The sequence below is a fragment of the Stenella coeruleoalba genome (genome assembly GCF_951394435.1).
Source record: "Stenella coeruleoalba genome assembly, chromosome: 11".
Classification (NCBI taxonomy): Eukaryota; Metazoa; Chordata; class Mammalia; order Artiodactyla; family Delphinidae; genus Stenella; species Stenella coeruleoalba.
In genome coordinates this window covers 29,598,712-29,621,542 of record NC_137157.1, presented here as the reverse complement: position 1 = coordinate 29,621,542, position 22,831 = coordinate 29,598,712, and the positions used below count along the sequence as shown (strand labels likewise).

Here is a 22,831-nt window from a genome sequence, read left to right as displayed (position 1 = left end):
TATTTTACCCAATGTACTAACACATTGCAGTTAACCACAGTACATTTTAAGGATTTCATTTTAATCTGTTGGCTTTTTACATACATCTCTTTGCATTATTTACTATAGTGCCTACTCTAGAGGTTAGAGTATGCATCTTAAACTTTTCACAATCTACTCAGAGTTAATTTTGGACCACTTCATAGAAATGTGAGGATTTTGTATCTATTTACGTCTATTTACCATTTCTCTTGTACTTTATCATAAGTATTTTCTTTTTATATTTTAATTGAACCACACAATAAGCTTGGTTTTCTCTGTATTTTTCCTGTTTGCAATTTGGTGTGTTACTTGAAAAGGTAAATTTATTTTTGTCACCAAATTTGAGAAATTTTTGAGCATGAATTTTTCTAGTATTTGTTCTTTTTTTTGGTCCAATCCATCTTTGACTCCATTGTACTTATATTAGACCTTTTGATATTGTGTTTCAAGTTTCTGAAATACTGTTTATGTTCTAATGTTTTTCTCTGTTATTCAAATTGGACAGTTTCTATTGATTTTTAAAATTTCATTGATTTTTTTCTGTCATTTCCATTCTGCTTTCAAGTCCATCTGATGAATCTCTTATTTTTCTGCTCAAATTTACTGTTTTTGCATTCATTTCAAGCTTATTTTCCTTTCCTTAGTTATAAAAGCTCTTTTAAAGTCCTTGTCTCATAAGGACTTTATCCAACATGTGGGTCACTTTGGTGTCTCCTTCTGTTGATTATATTTGATATTTAGAATAAGTCACATTTTCCTTCTTCATATTTGAAGAAACTTTTGATTATGAAGGTAAAATTGTGAGAACTTTGTATCACACTCTATTTTTCTGAAGCTTGCTTATAATTTTGTTTTAGTAGGTAATTAATTTGAATAAATACAAATTGCAAAACTAGTCTTTAGAGAATCTGCTCCAAACTGGTTTAGGTCTTTTATCTTTAGCAGAATCCTTTTGATTATGTTCTGAGTATGTCTAGTTCAGGATTCAACTAGAGAGTTGGCTGACTTTATGCTGAAGCTCCTATTCTGGCTGTTTTATACCTAGGATTGACCCTCACTTTCTGGTAACTGTGGCTACCCTGTTCTTTGTCCTATGGTTTCTCAGGCCAGAAAGACAGCAGAATTTCTTTGGAGTTTCAGTCACCTTGACAACCATAACTTGTCCTCAGGCCAAAGCTTACAAAACATGGTACTTACCAGATGTCAGTTCCTTCTTCCAAGTATCAACTGCCCTTCAAGATATTCTTTCATTCATTTTTGGTGAAATTATCCACTTTAAAGGCCTTTGTTATTAGACAATTTGGTAGTATAAAATAAAATGTATACTATATATATTGTAGCATTCCAAGTTCTAATTAAACTTAGGAATTAGTATTTATAAAGATAAAAGATTTCATCATTGTAGCATTTTAATATTAATTAATTGGAAACAAACCAAATTCAGTATAGGATTGGTAAACTATTATCATCCACACTTAAAATTGAAAACTATGCAGCCATTAAAGTTTAGATAACAGACCTATATTGATGTTTTAAAAATCCCTGATATATTGCTGAGCAAAAAAAAAAATTAATAAATACTAGGTATCATGTAATTCAAATTATGTAAAAGAGCATATATAATTACACATATATTGATGCTCTGAGAGATGAAGAATTTTAAGTGTTAACAGTGGATATATTTGGTTGGTGAAATATCGTGTTATTTTTTATCTCCTTTCAAACTTCTCTAAACTATATTTGTTATATCCTTTTACAAAAACTATATAGCTCATAAAAACTTTTCTCTTCTTACCTCTACCTTTTAAATGCAATTCCCAATTCTAAGAGTACCCTGTTTCTATGTCAACCTATTTGAATCTCACCCTTTGAAGGCTATCTCAAGTAACACTTCCTCTAGGAAGCTTGCCTTATTTAGGACCACTATAAAAAATTATTCTTATGCCTTGCTTCTTAGCTTTGACCATCTCTTCTTCTAAGTCTTTTGAGTACCTAGGGTAAATACTACTTACCTTTTCTTTCCTTATAGATCTAAGTACCATTTATATGATAGACAAATTCCTAATGAAGTACATTAAAAGCATCATCATGGGGCTTCCCTGGTGGTGCAGTGGTTGAGAGTCCGCCTGCCGATGCAGGGGACACGGATGGGTTCATGCCCCGGTCCGGGAAGATCCCACATGCCGTGGAGCGGCTGGGCCCGTGAGCCTGTGGCCGCTGAGCCTGTGCGTCCGGAGCCTGTGCTCCGCAACGGGAGAGGCCACAACAGTGAGAGGCCCACGTACCGCAAAAAAAAAAAAAAAAAAAAAAAGTTTCATCATGATTTTACTTTGATAAAATAAGCAGAGAGAAAAATGCTTTTCTCAATGTCAAAAATCCAATTGAAAGACCACTAACAATGGTCTTATATCACAATAAGCCACAAATAAAGGACAACAAAAATAAACTTTATAAGATTCAAAACACATGAGACTCTTAATTTGTAAAACATAGTTAGATAAAGGTTGTGTGTGTGTGTGTGTGTGTGTGTGTGTGTGTGTATATATATATCAGGTTAATTTAATAAAGACACTGGTGAAATTAATTAAGAGGTATATAGTTTAATCATTAGTACAGTTAAAATGGTTTGGGAAACTCCACATATAATAGTTGCAGTTAGTAACTTAGGAGGTATGAGGAGGAATGAAGCTTATCTTTATTGTTATATCAAATATAATCATTTCCCTACCCACATTGTGTCATTTAAACATATTAAAACACAGATTGAAACCATCCTAGAGATGATTTTATGATTTTTAAAAGGAAATAAGACATTTAGTTGCCAGAGAATAACTATTTCCAGTTGAAGATGGTTCATTTGTTTTGTCAGTTTGAGGTTGCACTTGATAGTCATAGAATCTAATTTTAGTGCCCTGTAATTCTTTACCAGTTGGGGTTCCTGGTTGCAAAAACAGAAACTAAAGCTGATTAGATTCAATATAAAAATATTTATAACTGGGCTCACAGATTTAATAAAAATAGCCATATAACAGAGCTAAGAAAATGGCCTTGGAAGAAAATGACCCCAGATAGCCAAGAACATAGACTTATTACCCCAGGAGAGTGTCAGTGATAGTTAGACTGTTTCTCTGGTTTCACTACCATCGGACACTTTTATCCTTGTGGCTAGACTCCCAGTTCCACTACCTACCATCACTGCTAGACCAAATATACTAGATTTCTCCACTGGCATAAACCTTAAACTTTCCTTCTTCTTATGACTTCTGTTTAGAACTGAAGTTTGGGGTGGAGCATTCAACTGACAAAACCTATGTAATATGTTTATATTCTTCATGCCAGGGGTTGTGGAGAACAAACAGTTTTCTAATCAAGACTCAAAGGAATGCAGATTCATTTTTCAATCAAGAGGAATTTAATCTTTGGTAGAAAAAAATGTCACAATAATTTTTCATTTTCAAGGTGACAGTGTGCTTAAATATTTCAATACACAAATATCTTCATTTTACAATATGCAAACTTATTTTAAGGCCCCCTAAAATAAATTTATTTTGAAAATTTAAAGGTAAGATTTTTTTCTGTTTAAATTTTATATGTAAACCATTTCTGATAAAATGTTACATGAATGACTAAGATTGCAAAATTTTAAAACATATGTAAAAACAACACATTAAAATATTATTTGCAACAAGGCATAAAAATATTATTTGCAACAAGTATTTGAGCCATCAAACTAGGCATTATATATTCTTCTGCACATTTTAATTTTCCAAGTTATATACATATGCCATATACCTACATTGTTTTAATAAAATATAAAATAAATTTTATTTCATTTAAAAAGTATTGAGGAAAAAAATGAGATAAATCTGATAAAAATACTTCTTCAACATTTCTAAGCAAAATAACTTCATAAGATATTAGGAAAAAAAGGTATTTTAAAAAATCACTTCTAAATTAACAGAGCATGTAACTAAATGAGATAAAATAGAAGGAGGCAGGAGGACTGTGCTTTAAAGGAAGCATGAGATTATGCTATTCTATGAGAAGTAAAATTGTTTTGTAATACCAAATGTATGGATTGGGTTGTTTGTTTTTGTGGCATTGAGCTGCATGAGCTGCTTGTATATTTTGGAGATTAATCCTTTGTTAGTTGATTCATTTGTAAATATTTTCTCCCATTCTGAGGGTTGTCTTTTCATCTTGTTTATGGTTTCCTTTGCTATGCAAAAGCTTTTAAGTTTCATTAGATCCCATTTATTTATTTTTATTTTTATTTTCATTACTCTAGGAGGGGGATCAAAAAAGATCTTGCTGTGATTTATGTCAAAGAGTATTCTGCCTATGTTTTCCTCTAGGAGTTTTATAGTGTCCACCCTTACATTTTGGTCTTAAATCCATTTTGAGTTTATTTTTGTGTATGGTGTTAGAGAGTGTTCTAATTTCATTCTTTTACATGTAGCTGTCCAGTTTTCTCAGCACCACTTACTGAAGAGACTGTCTTTTCTCCATTGTATATTCTTGCCTCCTTTGTCATAGATTAGTTGACCATAGGTGTGTGGGTTTATCTCTGGGCTTTCTATCCTGTTCCATTGATCTATATTTCTGTTTTTGTGCCAGTAACCTACTGTCTTGATTACTGTAGCTTTGTAGTATAGTCTGAAGTTAGGGAGCCTCATTCCTCCAGCTCCATTTTTCTTTCTCAAGATTGCTTTGGCTATTCAGGGTCTTCTTTATTTCCATACAAATTGTAAACTGTTTTGTTCTAATTCTGTGAAAAATACCATTGATAATTTGATGGGGATTGCATTGAATCTGTAGATTGCTTTGAGTAGTATAGTCATTTTCACAATATTGATTCTTCCAATCCAAGAACATGGTATGTCTTTCCATCTGTTTGTGTCATCTTGATTTCCTTTTTCAGTATCAGAGTTTTCTGAGTACAGCTCTTTTACCTCTTTAGGTAGGTTTATTCCTAGGTATTTTATTCTTTTGGATGCAATGGTAAATGAGATTGTTTCCTTAACTTCTTTTTCTGATCTTTCATTGTTAGTGTGTAGGAATGCAAGAGATTTCTGTGTATTCATTTTGTATCCTGAAACTTTACTAAATTCATTGATGAGCTCTAGTAATTTTCTGGTGGCATCTTTAGGACTTTCTACATATAGTATCGTGTCATCTGCAAACAGTGATAGTTTTACTTCTTTTCCAATTTATATTCCTTTTATTTCTTTTCCTTCTCTAATCGCCATGCCTAGGACTTCCAAAACTATGTCGAACAATAGTGGTGAGAGTGGACATCCTTGTCTTCTTCCTTATCTTAGAGGAAATGCTTTCAGTTTTTCATCATTGAGAATAATGTTTGCTGTGGGTTTGTCATATGTGTCCTTTATTATGTAGAGGTAGGTTCCCTCTATGCCCACTTTTTGGAGAGCTTTTTATAATAAATGAGTGTTGAATTTTGTCAAAAGCTTTTTGTGAATCTATTGAGATGATCATATGGTTTTTATTCTTCAATTTGTTAATGTGGTTTATCACATTGATTGATTTGCATATATTGAAGAATGCCTGCATCCCTGGGATAAATCCCACTTGATCATGGTGTACAATCCTTTTAATGTGCTGTTAGATTCTGTTTGCCAGCATTTTGTTGAGGATTTTTGTGTGTATGTTCATCAGTGATATTGATCTGTAATATTCTTTCTCTGTGATATCTTTGTCTGGTTTCAGTATCAGGGTGATGGTGGCCTTATAGAATGAGCTTGGGAGTGTTCCTCCCTCTGAAATTTTTTGGAAAGGCTTGAGAAGGATGGGTGTTAGTTCTTCTCTAAATATTTGATAGATTTTGCCTCTGAAGCCCCCTGGTCCTGGACTTTTGTTTGTTGGACAATTTTTAATCACAGTTTCAATTTCATTACTTCTGATTGGTCTGTTCATATTTTCTGTTTATTCCAGGTTCAGTCTTGGAAGGTTGTACCTTCCTAAGAATTTGTTCATTTCTTCCAGTTTGTCCATTTTATTGGCATACAATTGCTTAGTCTCTTATGATCCTTTGTATTTCTGCAGTGTCAGTTGTAACTTCTCCTTTTTGATTTCTACTTTTATTGAATTGAATTCTCTCCCTTTTTTACTTGGTGAGTCTGGCTAAAGATTTATTGATTTTGTTTATCTTCTCAAAGAAGCAGCTTTGAGTTTCTTTGATCTTAACAATTGTTTTTTGCATTTCTATTTCATTTATTTCAGCTCTGATTTTTATGATTTCTGTCCTTATACTAGCTTTCGGTTTTGTTTGTTCTTCTTTCTCTAGTTGCTTTTTGTGCAAGGTGTTTATTTGAGATTTTTCTTGCTTCCTGAAATAGGATTGTATTGCTATAAACTTGCCTGTTAGAACTGTGTTTGCTGCATCCTATAGGTTTTGGGTTATCTTGTTTTCGTTGTCATTTGTTTCTAGGTATTTTTTGATTTCCTCTTTGATTTCTTCAGTGATCTCATGTTTATTTCGTAGCATATTGTTTAGTCTCCATGTGTTTGTTTTTTACATTTTTTTTCAATTCAATTTTTTTTTCAATTCCTAAATCAATTAGTAATTGATTTCTAATCTCAGAGCATTGTTGTCAGAAATGATGCCCGATATGATTTCAATTCTCTTTAATTTACCAAGGCTTGATTTGTGACCTAAAATGTGATCTATCCTGGAGAATGTTCCTTGTTAACTTGAGAAGAAATTTTATTCTGCTCCTTTTGGATGTAATGTCCTATAAATATCGATTAAGTCTATCTGGTCTGATGTGTCATTTAAAGCTTGTGTTTCTTTATTAAGTTTCTGTCTGGATGATCTGTCCATTGCTGTAAGTTGGGTGTTAAAGTCTCCCACTATTATTGTGTTACTGTTGATTTCCCCATTTATGGCTGTTAGCATTTGCCTTATGTATTGAGGTGCTTCTATTTTAGGTGTGTAAATATTTACAATTCTTACATCTTCTTGGATTGATCCCTTGAGCACTATGTAGTGTCCTTCCTTGTCTCTTGTAACATTCTTTATTTTAAAGTCTATTTTGTCTGACATGAGTATTGCTACTCCAGCTTTCTTTTGATATCCATTTGCATGGAATATCTTTTTCCACCCCCGCACTTTCAGTCTGTATGTGTCCCTAGGTCTGAAGTGGGTCTCTTGTAGACAGCATATATACAGGTCTTGTTTTTGCATCCATTCAGCCAGTCTGTGTCTTTTGGTTGGAGCATTTAATCCACTTACATTTAAGCTAATTACCGAATGTTCCTATTGCCATTCTCTTAATTGTTTCGGGTTTGTTTTTGTAAGTCTTTTTCTTCTCTTGTGTTCCCCACGTAGAGAAGTTCCTTTAGCATTGGTTATAAAGATGAATTATTGGTGCTGAATTCCCTTAGCTTTTGCTTGTCTGTAAAGCCTTTAATTTCTCCACTGAATCTGAATGAGATCCTTGCTGGGCAGAGTAATCTTGGTTGTAGGCTTTTCCCTTTCATCACTTTAAATGTATCCTGCTGCTCCCTTTTGGCCTGCAGTGTTTCTGCTGAAAACTCAGCTGATAACCTCATGGGAATTCCCTTGTATGTTATTTGTTGGTCTTCCCTTGCTGCTTTTATTTTTTCTTTGAATTTAATTTTTGTTAGCTTGATAATATGAGTCTTGGCATGTTTCTCCTTGGGTTTACCCTGTTTGAGACTCTCTGTGCTTCCTGGACTTCGGTGGCTATTTCTTTTTCCCTGTTTGGGAAGTTTTCAAGTATAATCTTTTCAAATATTTTCTCAGATTCTTTCTCTCTCTCTTTTCCTTCTGGGACCCCTATAATGTGAATGTTGTTGCATTTAATGTTGTCCCCAAAGGCTCTTAGGTTGTCTTCATTTCTTTTCATTCTTTTTTCTTCATTCTGTTCTGTGGCAGAGAGTTCCACCATTCTGTCTTCCAGGTCACTTATCCGTTCTTCTACCTCAGTTATTCTCCTGTTGATTCCCTCTAGTGTATTTTTCACTTCAGTTATAGTGTTGTTTATAGCTGTTTGTTTGTTCTTTAGTTCTTCTAAGTCCTTATTAAGCATTTCTTGTATTTTCTCAATCCAAGCCTCCATTCTGTTTTCAAGCTTTCGGATCATCTTTACTATCATTACTCTGAGTTATTTTTCAGATTGTCTATTTCCTCCTCATTTATTTGGTCTTGTAGGTTTTTACGTTGCTCTTTCATCTGTAACATATTTCTCTGTCTTCTCATCTTTCTTGATGGGTGGGACTGTGTTCCTGTCTTGCTGGTTGCTTGGCCTGAGGCATCCAGTACTGGAGCTAGCAGGCAGTTGGGTGCTTGGGTTTGGTGCCGAGATGAGGACCTCCAGGAGATCTCACACTGATTAGTATTCCCATGAAGTTCTCTGGTAGTCCAGTGGCTCGCACTTGGTGCTCCCACCACAGGGACTCAGGCCACATGGCCCGCATGGCAAAAAACAAACAAACAAACAAAAGAGAAACAAAGCCCAAGGCAAATAATAAAAACAAAACCGAACAAACAGACAAAAAAAAAATAAATAAATGAAAATAAACAGAAAAAAAAAACCCAAGACAAATAAAAAAAACAAATCCAAGCAAACCAGCAAGCAAACAACAACAAAAACCAACAAGGAAAGAAAAAATCAAAAAGACACCCAAACAAACAAGAGAGCGTAAAAGCCAAAACCAATAATAAAAACGAAATGAACTTAAACAGAAAACAAAACGAAAATTAAAAAAAAAACTAAAAGTAAAGCTAAGTGCCCAAAAGCCCAACACATAAAAATGACAAAAAGAAAAACAAAAATTAAAAATATAAAAAGAAGATAAAAACAAAATAAAAACAAAAAGACACAAAACAAAGCAAAAATGTCAAAAGAACAAACCCAAAACAAAAACAGACAACAAACAAAAAAGAACAGAACAATAACAAGAAATAAAAAAAATAAAAGTAGAAAAAGAAAAAATATATTAGCAAAAATAAAAATGAAACAACAAAGCAGAACAACAGCAAAAGTAAATAAATTAAAATAAATTAAAAATAAAATAAAGAAAAACTCCCTAGTGCCTCCACTATCAATGTCCTTGCCCCCACGGTAATCTACAGCCAGCTCCCGTCTCCCCAGGAGGCCCTCCAAGACCCCTGGGTAGCTCCCTGGACCCACTTTGTCAGCCCCACCTTTTCTTGTGTTCCTCTCACCATCATCTGCTCCTGAAGCTGGCCCAGAGCACACATGCCCACATAGGCCAGCTGGGGCTCAGCAGGCCAGCTGGGGCTCCTTAGGTGTGGCCACAGGGCCCGGGGCAGCCAGAGGAGGCTTTGCTGGGAGCAGAACATAGGCCCAGGACCCCTGCAGGCTTGCCAGGGGCTGAGTGGGTTGGGAAGAACCTGGCTTGAGGTGTGGGCAAGCCTTACCAAGGAGGCTGGGCCTGCAGTTGGGGTAGGGCATTGCAGTGGTGGCTCTGCCCTTTTCAAGCCACTCAACAATGGGGCCTCAGCTCCATGGTAGCCTGGGCTTCCTCCACAAACTTCCTGGCTGTGGAGGCCTTCCCTCCTGCTGCCTCAGGCTGTCTCCTCACCGCCAACAGCTGCCCCCTTCCTGGGTCCACTCTCCAAACCCCACTCTCCAGCACCCAGCCCTCCTCTGCACCAGGAGACACACAGTTCAGGCTGGGGTGCACAGGGCTGCAACACGGACTATGCACATAGGTCTTATTCTGTCCTGCCTTCTACAGACCAGTTGCTGCATTCCCCTCTGATCCCCTGATCTCCTGAAGGTCCTTTTCTGTCTCCACTGATCCCCCCCGCCGTAAGTGGGCTTTTCAGAATGTGGGAACCTCTGCTCTCCTTTAGCTCCCCCTCAGGGGTGCTGGTCCCATCCCATTTCCACTTTTCTTCCCCCGTTCCTTCTTTCTTTCATCGTACCCAGTTGCATGGGGATTTTTCTTGTCCCCTGAGGTGTCTGAGGACCTCCACTAGTGTTCAGTAGGTGCTCTGTGGGAATTGCTCCGATACATTCTCAGTGTACTTGTGAGGAGATGTGAACTCTATGTCCTCCTATTGCACCATCTTGACTCTGCCCCCAGATCTAACCATTTCTAATCCTCAAAGGTTTACCATTTAGTTGAGGAGATAGATCATATAAAAACTTCTTTTCCTAAGTTGAAAGTTTGGTGTTACTTTTAAAATTCACACAAAAGAGTGATTAGTCTGCATTGGGATAGTCAAGGAAAATTTCTCCTGAAAAGCATTAACTTGATCCAAAACTGGAAAAAACAGGGACAAAGATATTCTGTGAGGAAGGAAGATAACATTCATAGAAGGAAAGAGTCATAAGCAAGGGTGCAGAAGATAAATGGTTTATCTAAAAGAAGAGTATACAGTTTTTTCTATAACATAAAAAAAGTACACTAGAGGGACTGGTTCAAGACGGTGGACTACAAGGAGGTGTGCTCACTCCCTCTTGCGAGAGCACCAGAATCACAACTAACTGCTGAACAATCATTGACAGGAAGACACTGGAACTCACCAAAAAAGATACCGCACATCCAAAGACAAAGGAGAAGCCACAATGAGATGGTAGGAGGGGCGCAATCACAATAAAATAAAATCCCATAACCGCTGGGTGGATGACTTACAAACTGGAAAACAATTATACCACAGAAGTTCACCCACTGGAGTGAAGGTTCTGAGCCCCAGGTCAGGCTTCCCAATCTGGGGGTCTGGCAATGGGAGAAGGAATTCCCAGAGAGCAGTGACCCTATAGGAGACTGAACTAGACTTACCTGCTAGTGTTGGAGGGTCTCCTGCAGAGGCAGGAGGTGGCTGTGGCTCATTGTGGGCACAAGGACACTGGCAGCAGAAGTTCTGGAAAGTACTCCTTGGCATGAGCCCTCCCAGAGTCTGCCATTAGCCCCACCTGTAGCCACCAGTGCTAGGTTGCCTCAGGCCAAAAAACCAACAGGGTGGGAACTCAGCCCCACCCATCAGCAGACAAGCAGATTAAAGTTTTACTGATATCTGCCCACCAGAGCAACACCCAGCTCTACTGACCACCAGTCCCTCCCATCAGGCAGCTTGCATAAGCCTCTTAGGAAGCCTCATTCACCAGAGGGCAGACAGCAGAGGCAAGAAGAACTACAATCCTGCAGCCTATGGAGTGAAAACGACATTCACAGAAAGGTAGACAAAATGAAAAGGCAGAGGACTATGTACCAGATGAAGGAAAAAGATGAAACCCCAGAAAAACAACTAAATGATGTGTGGTAGGCAACCTTCCAGAAAAAGAACTCAGAATAACGATAGTGAAGATGAACCAGGACATCGGAAAAAGAATGGAGGCAAAGATGGAGAAGATGCTTAACATCTTCTTTGTTAAATGTTTAACAAAGACCTAGAAGAATTAAAGGAAAAACACCTAGAAGAATTCAGGAACAGAGATGAACAATGCAATAAATGAAATGAAAACTACACTAGAAGTAATCAATAGCAGAATAACTGAGGCAGAAGAACGGATAAGTGACCTGGAAGATAGAATGGTGGAAATCACTGCTGCAGAACAGAATGAAGAAAAAAGAATGAAAATAAATGAACACAGCCTAAGAGACCTCTGGGACAACATTAAATGCAACAACATTCACATTATAGGGGTCCCAGAAGGAGAAGAGAGAAAGAACCCAAAAAAATATTTGAAGAGATTATAGATGAAAACGTCCCTAACATGGTAAAGGAAATAGCCATCCAAGTCCAGAAAGCACAGAGAGTCCCAGGCAGGATAAACCCAAGGAGAAACACACCAAGACACATAGTAATCAAATTTACGAAAATTAAAGGCACAGAAGACTTGTTAAAAGCAAAAGGGAAAAATCACAAATAACATACAAGGGAACTTGCATAAGGTAAACAGCTGATTTCTCAGCAGAACTCTACAAACCAGAAGGGAGTGACACGATATATTTAAAGTGATGAAAGGGAAGAACCTACAACTAAGATGACTCTACCCAGCAAGGATCTCATTCAGATTCCATGGAGAAATCAAAAGCTTTACAGACAAGCAAAAGCTAAGAGAATTCAGCACCAAAAAACCAGCTCTACAACAAATGCTAAAGGAATTTCTCTAAGTGGGAAACACAGAAAAGAAAAAGGTCTACAAAAACAAACCCACAACAATTAAGAAAATGGTAATAGGAACATACATATCGATAATTACCTTAAATGTGAATGGATTAAATGCTCCAACCAAAAGACACAAGCTCTCTGAAGGGATACAAAAACAAGACCCATAAATATGCTGTCTACAAGAGACCCACGTTAGACATAGGGACACATACAGACTGAAAGTGAGAGGATGGAAAAAGATATTCCATGCAAATGCAAATCAAAAGAAAGCTGGAGTAGCAATACTGATTTCAGATAAAATAGACTTTAAAATAAAGAATGTTACAAGAGACAAGGAAGAACACTGCATAATGATCAAAGGATCAATCCAAGAAGATATAACAATTACAAATATATATGCACCCAACATAGGAGCACCTCAATACATAAGGCAAATGCTAATAGCTATAAAAGAGGAAATAGACAGTAACACAGTAATAGTGGGGGACTTTAACACCTCACTTACAACAATGGACAGATCATCCAGACAGAAAATTAATAAGGAAACAAAAGCTTAAATGACACAATATACCGGAGAGATTTAATTGATATTAATAGGACATTCCATCTGGAAACAGCAGGTTACACTTTCTTCTCAAGTGCTCATGGAACATTCTCCAGAATATATCACATCTTGGGTCACATATAAAGCCTCAGTAAATTTAAGAAAATTGAAATCATATCAAGAATCTTTTCTGACCAAAATTCTGTGAGATTAGAAATCAATTACAGGGAAAAAAATGTAAAAAACACAAACACATGGACATGGCTACACAATACATTACTAAATAACCAAGAGATCACTGTAGAAATCAAAGAGGAAATCAGAAAATGCCTAGAGACAAAAGACAATGAAAACACGACGACCCAAAACCTATGAGATGTGGCAAAAGCAGTTCTAACAGGGAAGTTAATAGCAATACAATCCTACCTCAAGAAACAAGAAAAATCTCAAATAAACAACCTAAATTTACATGTAAAGCAACTAGAGAAGGAGATAGAACAAGGAAGAAAATCATAAAGATCAGAGCAGAAATAAATGAAATAGAAACAAAGAAAACAATAGCAAAGATCAATAAAACTAAAAGCTGGTTCTTTGAGAAGATAAAATTGATAAACCTTAGCCAGAGTCATCAAGAAAAAGAGGGAGAGGACTCAAATCAATAAAATTAGAAATGAAATAGGAGAAGTTACAACAGACACTGCAGAAATACAAAGGATCAAATGAGACTACTGTAAGCAACTGTATGCCAATAAAATGGACAACCTGGAAGAAATGGACAAATTCTTATAAAGGTGTAACCTTACAAGACTGAAGCAGGAAGAAATAGAAAATATGGACAGACCAACATAAGTAATAAAATTGAAACTGTGATTAAAAATCTTCAAACAAACAAAAGTACAGGACCAGATGGCTTCACAGGTGAATTCTATCAAACATTTAGAGAATAGCTAACACCCATCCTTCTCAAACTCTTCCAAATAATTACAGAGGAAGGAACACTCCCAAACTCATTCTACAAGGCCACCATCACCCTGACATCAAAACCAGACAAAGATACTACAGACCAATATCACTGATGAATATAGATGCAAAAATCCTCAACAAAATACTAGCAAACAGAATCCAACAGCACATTAATAGGATCATACACCATGATCAAGTGGGATTTATCCCAGGATGCAATGATTCTTCAATATATGCAAATCAATCAATGTGATACACCATATTAACAGATGTAAGAATAAAAACCATATGATCCTCTCAATAGATGCAGAATAATCTTTTGACAAAATTCAACACCCATTTATGATAAAAACCTCTCCAGAAAGTGGGCATAGTGGAGACCTACCTCAACATAATAAAGGGCATATACGACAAACCCACAGAAAACATCATTCTCAGTGGTGAAAAGCTGAAAGCATTTCCTCTATGATCAGGAACAAGACAAGGATGTCCACTCTCACCACTATTATTCAACATAGTTTTGGAAGTCCTAGCCATGGCAATCAGAGAAGAAAAAGAAATAAAAGGAATACAAGTTGGAAATGAAGAAGTAAAACTGTCACTGTTTGCAGATGACATGATGCTATACATAGAAAATCCTAAACATGACACCAGAAAACTACTAGAGCTAATCAATGAATTTGGTAAAACTGTAGGATACAAAATTAATGCAAAGAAATCTCTTGCATTCCTCTACACTAACAATGAAAATCAGAAAGAGAAATTCAGGAAACAATCCCATTTACCATTGCAACAAAAAAATAAAATACCTAGGAATGAGCCTACCTAATGAGGTAAAAACCTCTTCTCAGAAAACTAAAAGACACTGATGAAAGAAATCAAAGATGACACAAACAGATGGAGAGATATACCGTGTTCTTGGATTGGAAGAATCAACATTGTGAAAATGACTATACTACCCAAAGCAATCTACAGATTCAATGCAATCCCTATCAAATTACCAATGGCATTTTTTACAGAACTAGGAGAAAAATCTTAAAATTTGTATGGAGACACAAAAATCCTGAATAGCCAAAGCAATCTTGAGGGAAAAAAATGAAGCTGGAGGAATCAGCCTCCCTGACTTCAGACTATACTACAGAGCTACAGTAATCAAGAGAATATGGTACTGGCTCAAAAACAGAAATATAGTTCAATGGAACAGGATAGAAAGCTCAGAGATAAACCCATGCACCTATGTTCAACTAATCTATGTTAAAGGAGGCAAGAATATACAGTGGAGAAAAGACAGTCTCTTCAATAAGTGGTGCTGGGAAAACTGGACAGCTACATGTAAAAGAATGAAATTAGAACACTCCCTAACACCATACACAAAAATAAACTCAAAATGGATTTAAGACCAAAGTATAAGCCCAGACACCATAAAACTCTTAGAGGAAAACATAGGCTGAACACTCTTTGACATAAATCACAGAAAGATCTTTTTTGACCCACCTCCTAGAATAATGGGAATAAAAATAAACAAATGGGACATAATTAAACTTAAAAGCTTTTGCACAGCAAAGGAAACTATAAACAAGATGAAAAGGCAACCCTGAGAATGTGAGAAAATACTTTCAAACGAATCAATGGACAATGGATTAATCTCCAAAATATATAAACAGCTCATGCAGCTCACTATTGAAAAAACTATGCAATCAAAAACTGGGCAGAAGAAGCCCTAAATAGACATTTCTCCAAAGAAGACATACAGATGACCAAGAGGCATGTGAAAAGATGCTCAACATCACTAATTATTAGAGAAATGCAAGTCAAAACTACAATGAGGTATTACCTCACACCAGTTAGTATGGGCATCATCTGAAAATCTACAAACAACAAATGCTGGAGAAGGTGTGGAGAAAAGGGAACCCTCTTGGAGGGGATATGGGGGTATATGTATACATATAGCTGATTCACTTTGTTATACAGAAGAAACTAACACAACAATGTAAAGCGATTATAGTCCAATAAAGACATTAAAAAAAAAAAAAAGGAACCCTCTTGCACTTTGGGTCGGAAGGTAAATTGACACAGCCACTATGGAGAACAGTATGGAGGTTCTTTAAAAAACTAGAAGTAGAGCTGCCATACGACCAGGCAATCCCACTACTGGGCATATACCCAGAGAAAACCATAATTCAAAAAGACACATGCATGCTAATGTTCATTGCAGCACTATTTACAATAACCAGGTCATGCATGCAACCTAAATGCCCATTAACAGATGAATGGATAAAGAAGATGTGGCACATATATACAATGGAATATTACTCAGCCATAAAAAGGAATGAAATTGGACCATTTGTAGAGATGTGATGGACCTAGAGACTGTCATACAGAGTGAAGTAAGTCAGAAGGAGAAAAACAAATATTGTATATTAATGCATATATGTGGAATCTAGAAAAATGGTACAGGTGAACTAGTTTGCAAGGCAGAAATAGAGACACAGATGTAGAGAACAAACGTATGGACACCAGGGGGCTAAAGTGCAGGCAGTGGTGGGATGAACTGGGAGACTGGGATTGATATATATACACTGATATATATAAAACAGATAACTAATAAAACCTGCTGTATAAAAATAAATAAAATAGGGCTTCCCTGGTGGCGCGGTGGTTGGGAGTCTGCCTGCTAATGCAGGGGGCGTGGGTTTGTGCCCCAGTACGGGAGGATCCCGTGTGCCGTGGAGCGGCTTGGCCCGTGAGCCGTGGCTGCTGGGCCTGCGCGTCCGGAGCCTGTGCTCCGCGGTGGGAGAGGCCACGACAGTGAGAGGCCTAGGTACCGCAAAATAAATAAATAAATTCAAAATAAATAAAAAGTACACTAGTGGTAAAAAAATAAAATTAAAGTGAAAAAATTATTTTTCTGATTTATTTATGGTTTTGCAGATTTGTATGAGCTGTCCATTGATAACAGATGAATTCACTGCTAAGTTCTATGATTATTCATTAATTATACAATCATAGGTTTTATGCTTTCAATTTAAGCATCTGATATATTTTGAAGTATAGAATATCAGGGATAAATATTGAAAACAAATCAACAATGAGAAACAAATTCCAATTTTTAATGATGTATTTAATTACCTGTTATTTTACTATACACTGTTAATAATCTACCTATGTATCACCTAAAGAGAATACCTTATAACTATGCTCCTTGTTCACACTAACCCTTCTGATACTTACCATTCTGAACCCCCTCACCTGTTCTCACCGTGCATCTTGCTCACACATACCTATGTTCTTCTAGCTCTTGACTTCTATCTTGGATTCTTATTTTTAAACTCTCAGATTTTGTATATGTTAAAATATCATGCTACTGATCCTTAATTATCTTCCAGTATCATATTTTTAATCTTACTCTAATGTCATTTTCATGATACACCTCACTCTGATCCAGCCTTATAATCTGGGCCGCTATTTTTCTCTGTCCTTTGCAGAAGAAGTATCAGGAAATTATAAAATTGGGGTTTCCCTGGCAGTCCAGTGGTTAAGACTCCATGCTTCCACTGCAAGGGGCACTGGTTTGATCCCTGGTCAGGGAACTGAGATCCAGACTGCCATGTGGCATGACCAAAAATAAATAAAGAAATAAAAAAATGCCCCCCCCAAAAGAAAACTATAAAATTCACACTATGCTTCCCTGACCATGTAGTTCTTAAATTCCATGCACAGTAATATAAAGAAGTGCCTTGGGTTTGAATTCTGGAGTCAGCCTGAGTTTGATAGCAACTGTGCTACCTGTAAACTGTGCATCCTTGGACAAGCTACTTAATGTCTCTTTGTCGCTCTCCTTCAGTAAAATGGATTTAGTGATATTACTGATCTCATAGGGTTATTGTGGTATTAATTGAAAAATTCAACATAAATTTCTTATTAGAGGACCCTGACACTTTCACATATCAGCCATTCAATAGGATCAAGATTACCAGTCTTGACCAAGTTCTTTTAAAGAAAAGACAAGCTCATTTGTAGTTTTGAAAGAATTCGTTACAGAAGAAAAATTTATTGGATCCACTTAGAGCAATACATCTTTGTCTTTGATCCATGCTGATACTTTAAAATCTCAGTACATTAGAACTTGACAGAAGATCTAGTTTCTGTGCCTTGGTAACTAGAACTTTATAGATCCAAGGGATTTTTCAAAAATATTGTTCTTTTTAAGGGATTGTGCATTGTGAAAATTCTAAACTCCCTGCAGAAGAAGGTTTAAGAACAAACAGTTCTGGAAAGTTTCTTGTCCAGCTGATTAGCTTTGCCCTTTAATAATTTTTCTCTTACATGTGTATTCACACACTCGTTATGAATCGTCCCTCACTGGTCGCTTTTTATGCACTAATTTTCTAAATTACTAAAATAACAGCCAGCATTAACACAATTACATATGTTCATGGTGCTTCAGATGATTACAATAATCATTTTTTCATTCTTCTAAAATATTAATAATCCAACGATTATAATCATCATTAATTACTACTAACTTCATAGTCTACCACATAACCCCAGATAATGCAACACAGAAAGATGACAAAGAGAAGACTGCTCTGGATTCTTTTCTTCTCCAGAAGCTTATCTTAGTGGTTTAGAAGGAAAACATATGCATGCTAACTGCACTGAAGCTAACTGTTCAAGTTCTCCTAGGGAGGTAATTTTTTCATGCAACAATATGTCTATTATTAGTTCTTAAACATTAGCCCTTAGTAAATAGTATTTATTCTGTCTGCGTATCTTGACAATGACTTCTCCCTACATTTGCAGCCACCCACTGAGACAATCATTGCCACCATTCAGGCACACAACAAACTAAGGTTTTATTACTTTAATTTTCCCAACAAATTGCACCATGCTAAATTACAACACATGGAAATAATTTTTAAAAGACAAAGAGAGCAGCAGACTTTGCATTTTTATTAACTGAGCTATCTGTAATTTCAAATAATGGGATATATTAAGTATTGTCCAAATGTGCACACACATATGTGTGTGCTGAGTGAGTGTTTTAACAAGCCTCAAAATTTCCTGAACCCTTTTGAAATTAAATGGAGAGAACTGTATAAATTATTCTTATTCTGGTATTTTTATAGCTCAATAAATTTGAACTTAAGTAACAGCTGGTAATCTCAAGGTGTGTGCATGCTCCAATAGTATATTTGTGTTTGGCAATTTAGAATCCATATATACATACATATATGCATATACATTACATACATACACACACACACACACACACACACACACACACACACATTAGTAAAATCCCTAACTTCAAACGATAGGATGCACTTTTTATTTTTTACTTCTAGAGCTGTAAAATAGTCTCACAAAGACTAACAGAATTGGTCCTGAAGGATTATTTGATATTTGAATTGCTACAGAACAATGTTAGATTAAGAGTTCAGATGTACTCTGAAGATTAACAGTGGGAGATTACACTAATATCAAAGAGCCCAAAACAGAAAATGTCCTTTAACAAAGTTTCTACATTTCTCCAGTACTTTTAAGAGAATGGCCCAAATCTAGGGTAAGATGACTAAGTATACCATATACTTTTAGGTTGGAGAAATTAGGAAAATGTTGTCTAACCATTATCATTCCAGTCACACTAATTTTCACGGTGTTTTAAGAACAAGACTCAGCTTTGGAAACAAAACAGTGGGAACTTTTTAGGATACTAATTCAAATGCCACCCAGCTGAGTAATGATCTGATTGTTGTTACCAAACTTATTATTTCAGGGCTGCTCTGTGAATAATGTCACTTGAAATTACTATATCCTTCAGTTCACTCCCATATGGACAAATGCCACCATTCAAACATCATCATCATGTTACCAGTTTGTCCTGAGAAGCTATTGAATACTTCAGTGTTCTTTTCATGTTTAATGAAAGATTGAAAGAAAGAGGGTTTCTGATGTTATTATTTATGCCCCATGAGAGCAACTGATTATTGCTAATTTTCATGCCCCTGTAGTGTCCATTCAGTGGTTGATTTCAGGAAAACTTAGAGCAGCTGGTCCCAATTCTGGCCCGTATCTGGAACCACCTAGGGAGATTTTAAAAATATATTTTACTGGGCTTTAACCCAAAGCTACTGAATAAGAATCTCCAGGGGTTATTCCCATCAAGTTATATTTAAACATGCTCTCTAAATAATTTTATTGAAGCTGTCCATGGACTGACCTTTGGGATCCATTGACTGAATTTTGAAATCAGCCTCAAATTTTAGTTCTGATGTTTTTAGCTGAATGATCCTGATCAAATCCAAATAATCTTGAACTTCTACATCTATAAAATAGAGATTATGTACATTTTAAGTTGTAAGGACTATATAAGAAACACACAGATTCTGTCTAGCACAGTTCATAGCACACAGTAGGCCTACAGTAGGCTGTGGAAGAGACCAAAATCCATTGCCTCTTATTTCTGGACATGCAACTAGCTTGCATTTCTCAGCACATCTTGTGGTTAGTTGTGTTCATGTGACTAAGTCCAAGCAAAAGGAATGCAGCAAAAGAAATGTGAACCACTTCCAGATTTAGACCATAAAGACCTCCACAGTGAACCTATAGTGATTGTTTCCCCTCTGGAAAACTAAATAAGATGACCTACAAAGTGACATTGGAATCTGAATGTTGATCATGGGAATTCCACAAAATGGACAAACCAGGGTTCCTGAATGCTCATGTAGAAGGCTATCCACCAATAAACTTCATTTTGGCATCTGTGATTTGGGGTTTACCTATTATAGCAGTTAGTACCCTATGTTTGCTGTTCAATTATTTTAGTTTTCTTTTTAAAATAACAGTAACATTTGAAAGATTTTTTTTTTCTCTCTTTACTTATCTATTGTGATATTGTCCTAATTTATCAATTGTGGAAACTGCCAGGAATTTCAATGTTCATGAGATACAATGAGCACTTTCCAGATTCCTGCAGCAACAATAAGAACCCTCTGTGTCAAGGGATTGTCCTGTCCTTTAAAGATGATCATGTGCCACCGGGCACCATGCTGCAAGATCCCAGTGCATCTCTTTTAGAAGAGCAAGAAAAATACACATAGTAGATTAGGAAATTTATTAAAATTCATAAAGGATACTATACTTGTTTGGGTTCCAAGCCACTACAAGCACTCATCATCATCTATGTGTCATTTATCTATGAATGACTATTCATGAAAAGTTGATCCTAAGACCACAGTGATTACATTCCTCTCTTCACCATTGCTCTTTGGTATTTCTTTCCCTTCTTCTCTACCTACTACTTCTAAGTAGCCCCTACATTTATATCAACTCTAATATCCTAATATTACACAGGGCTGGTCAAGAAGGATGTTACTTTGGAAAGAACAGGAATGACTTGGAAGAGAGTGTATAGGGGAGAATAAAAATAAACTTAAAAAATATACTCTTAATGCCTCTCCTCCCCACCTCCAAGTTCTCAGGGTAGCATCTTCAATTCCCTATACTATTTTTTCTCAGTTCACTCATACTCCCTCAACATTTTTCTACATCCTGCATTCCCTCATATTTGGCTCATTTGATGCCTTAGGAAGACAGAGCCTCTGTTTTTCTTCTTCTTCTTAGAGTTAATTAAATCTTCAGTCCTTGGTATACTCGAAAACTCATTTTCGTGAATTTCTTGATTTGATTTTTCCCATAGGATCTATGTTGGAGGTCGCAAGTATAGTTCACCTCACTTGCTACCTGAGAAATCATTAGTGACTCCTTGGAATGCTATGTTTAGAAAGGCTTGACACCAGTGCACAAGAAAGAGCATCCTCATCAATTAGGGATGTCTTTCCCAGTTGCAGGAGGAGAAGCAGTGGCATTCATGCAGGAGTTTGTCTTTCAAAAAAATAAAATGAGGAGGATGAACATTATTACTACAAAAAGAAAGTTAAAAGGAGCAATTCTTCTTGTTTTTAGGAGTGGTGGGGTATGGGCATGCCTTCTCAGAGTTAAGAAAAAATCAGTCCTCAGGCATACTTTTGAGATCCAAGTATATTTAAAACCAAGGAAGTACAAGACAATATTAAAAATATGATGATATTTTAAATGTTTAAATTTAACAAATAAAAGTTTCTGAGTGCCATCTTTCAGTCCTTTCAATGTGTTCTCATGACTGTATGCATAAACTTATTTGATGATAAAAATAGAAGTCAAAATTTGAGGTCTTTCATTCATGGAGACTTGGCCAAATGGCCCTTGAATTTGACTCTGAAAATGGACTATATAATCAGATTGATTTCTTTCCTCCATTGAAAGAGAGAATGAGAAAAATTTGTCAGAAGGAAGAGTGAAAGAATGAAATAGGGAACATCAGGCCAATGCCTAAAGCAAGTGAAATAAGAGAAAGGAAGTAACTGCTAAACTATTTCAGGATGTAGACACATGGTATCAGGGGTCCCTGAGACTCATAATTCCTTAGGCCTTTTCTCCTATAGCCTTCTTCTTTGATGTTTTCCTTAGGTCGTCTTTCATCGAAGGGTTGACCACTCAAGCTGCTAATTCTTAAGTTACTTGCTGGATTCTTAACCCCAGGTGTTGTCAGTCACTACCAGAATCTGTAACTGGAGATATCTTTCTCCTGGTGCTTGATAGAGACAGAGGCTGTGGACAGAAGTTATTGACCCATTGCTGCAGGCGTGTTTAAGTGTGCCCCAAAACTAAAATTGATATTATATGGCATTGATTTTCTGGTAGCACTTTCATAATTTGAACAGAGGTCTAAACTTTGGACCCAAGATATGAATTTAATAGACTTTCCTGTGCTGAATGGGTAATAACCATTGCATATAACATTGTGTCTATGGAAACATATCTGTCAAATTCCAAATAACTGACTTCCAAAGAACATTTGCATTGTACCAATTTGTAATTGGTAAGCTCATTTTCCTGCTTTCCTTTTTTCAGTTATATAATGAAATTGAATGAAACAGATGTCAGATCCACATCTCCCCAAACACTCATTTTTACCAGTTCAGAGAATAAATAAAGAAATGAATTTAATGATGCAAAGGCACTGACTTAGTTACATGTGTCCTATCGGATCCTAATAATTTCTCACACTAATGTATTTCTTTATCACCTTCATATTGCTTAAGAAGAGACAGAGCCAAGGAGTGAGTAAT

General features: G+C 36.2%; 1 long non-coding RNA gene across 1 annotated transcript in view; it reads left to right on the top strand.

Moving 5' to 3' along the window:
• LOC307194653 overlaps nt 1-22,831 on the top strand; it is a 493,721-nt gene that overhangs the window by 326,539 nt on the left and 144,351 nt on the right. The window lies entirely within an intron of this gene.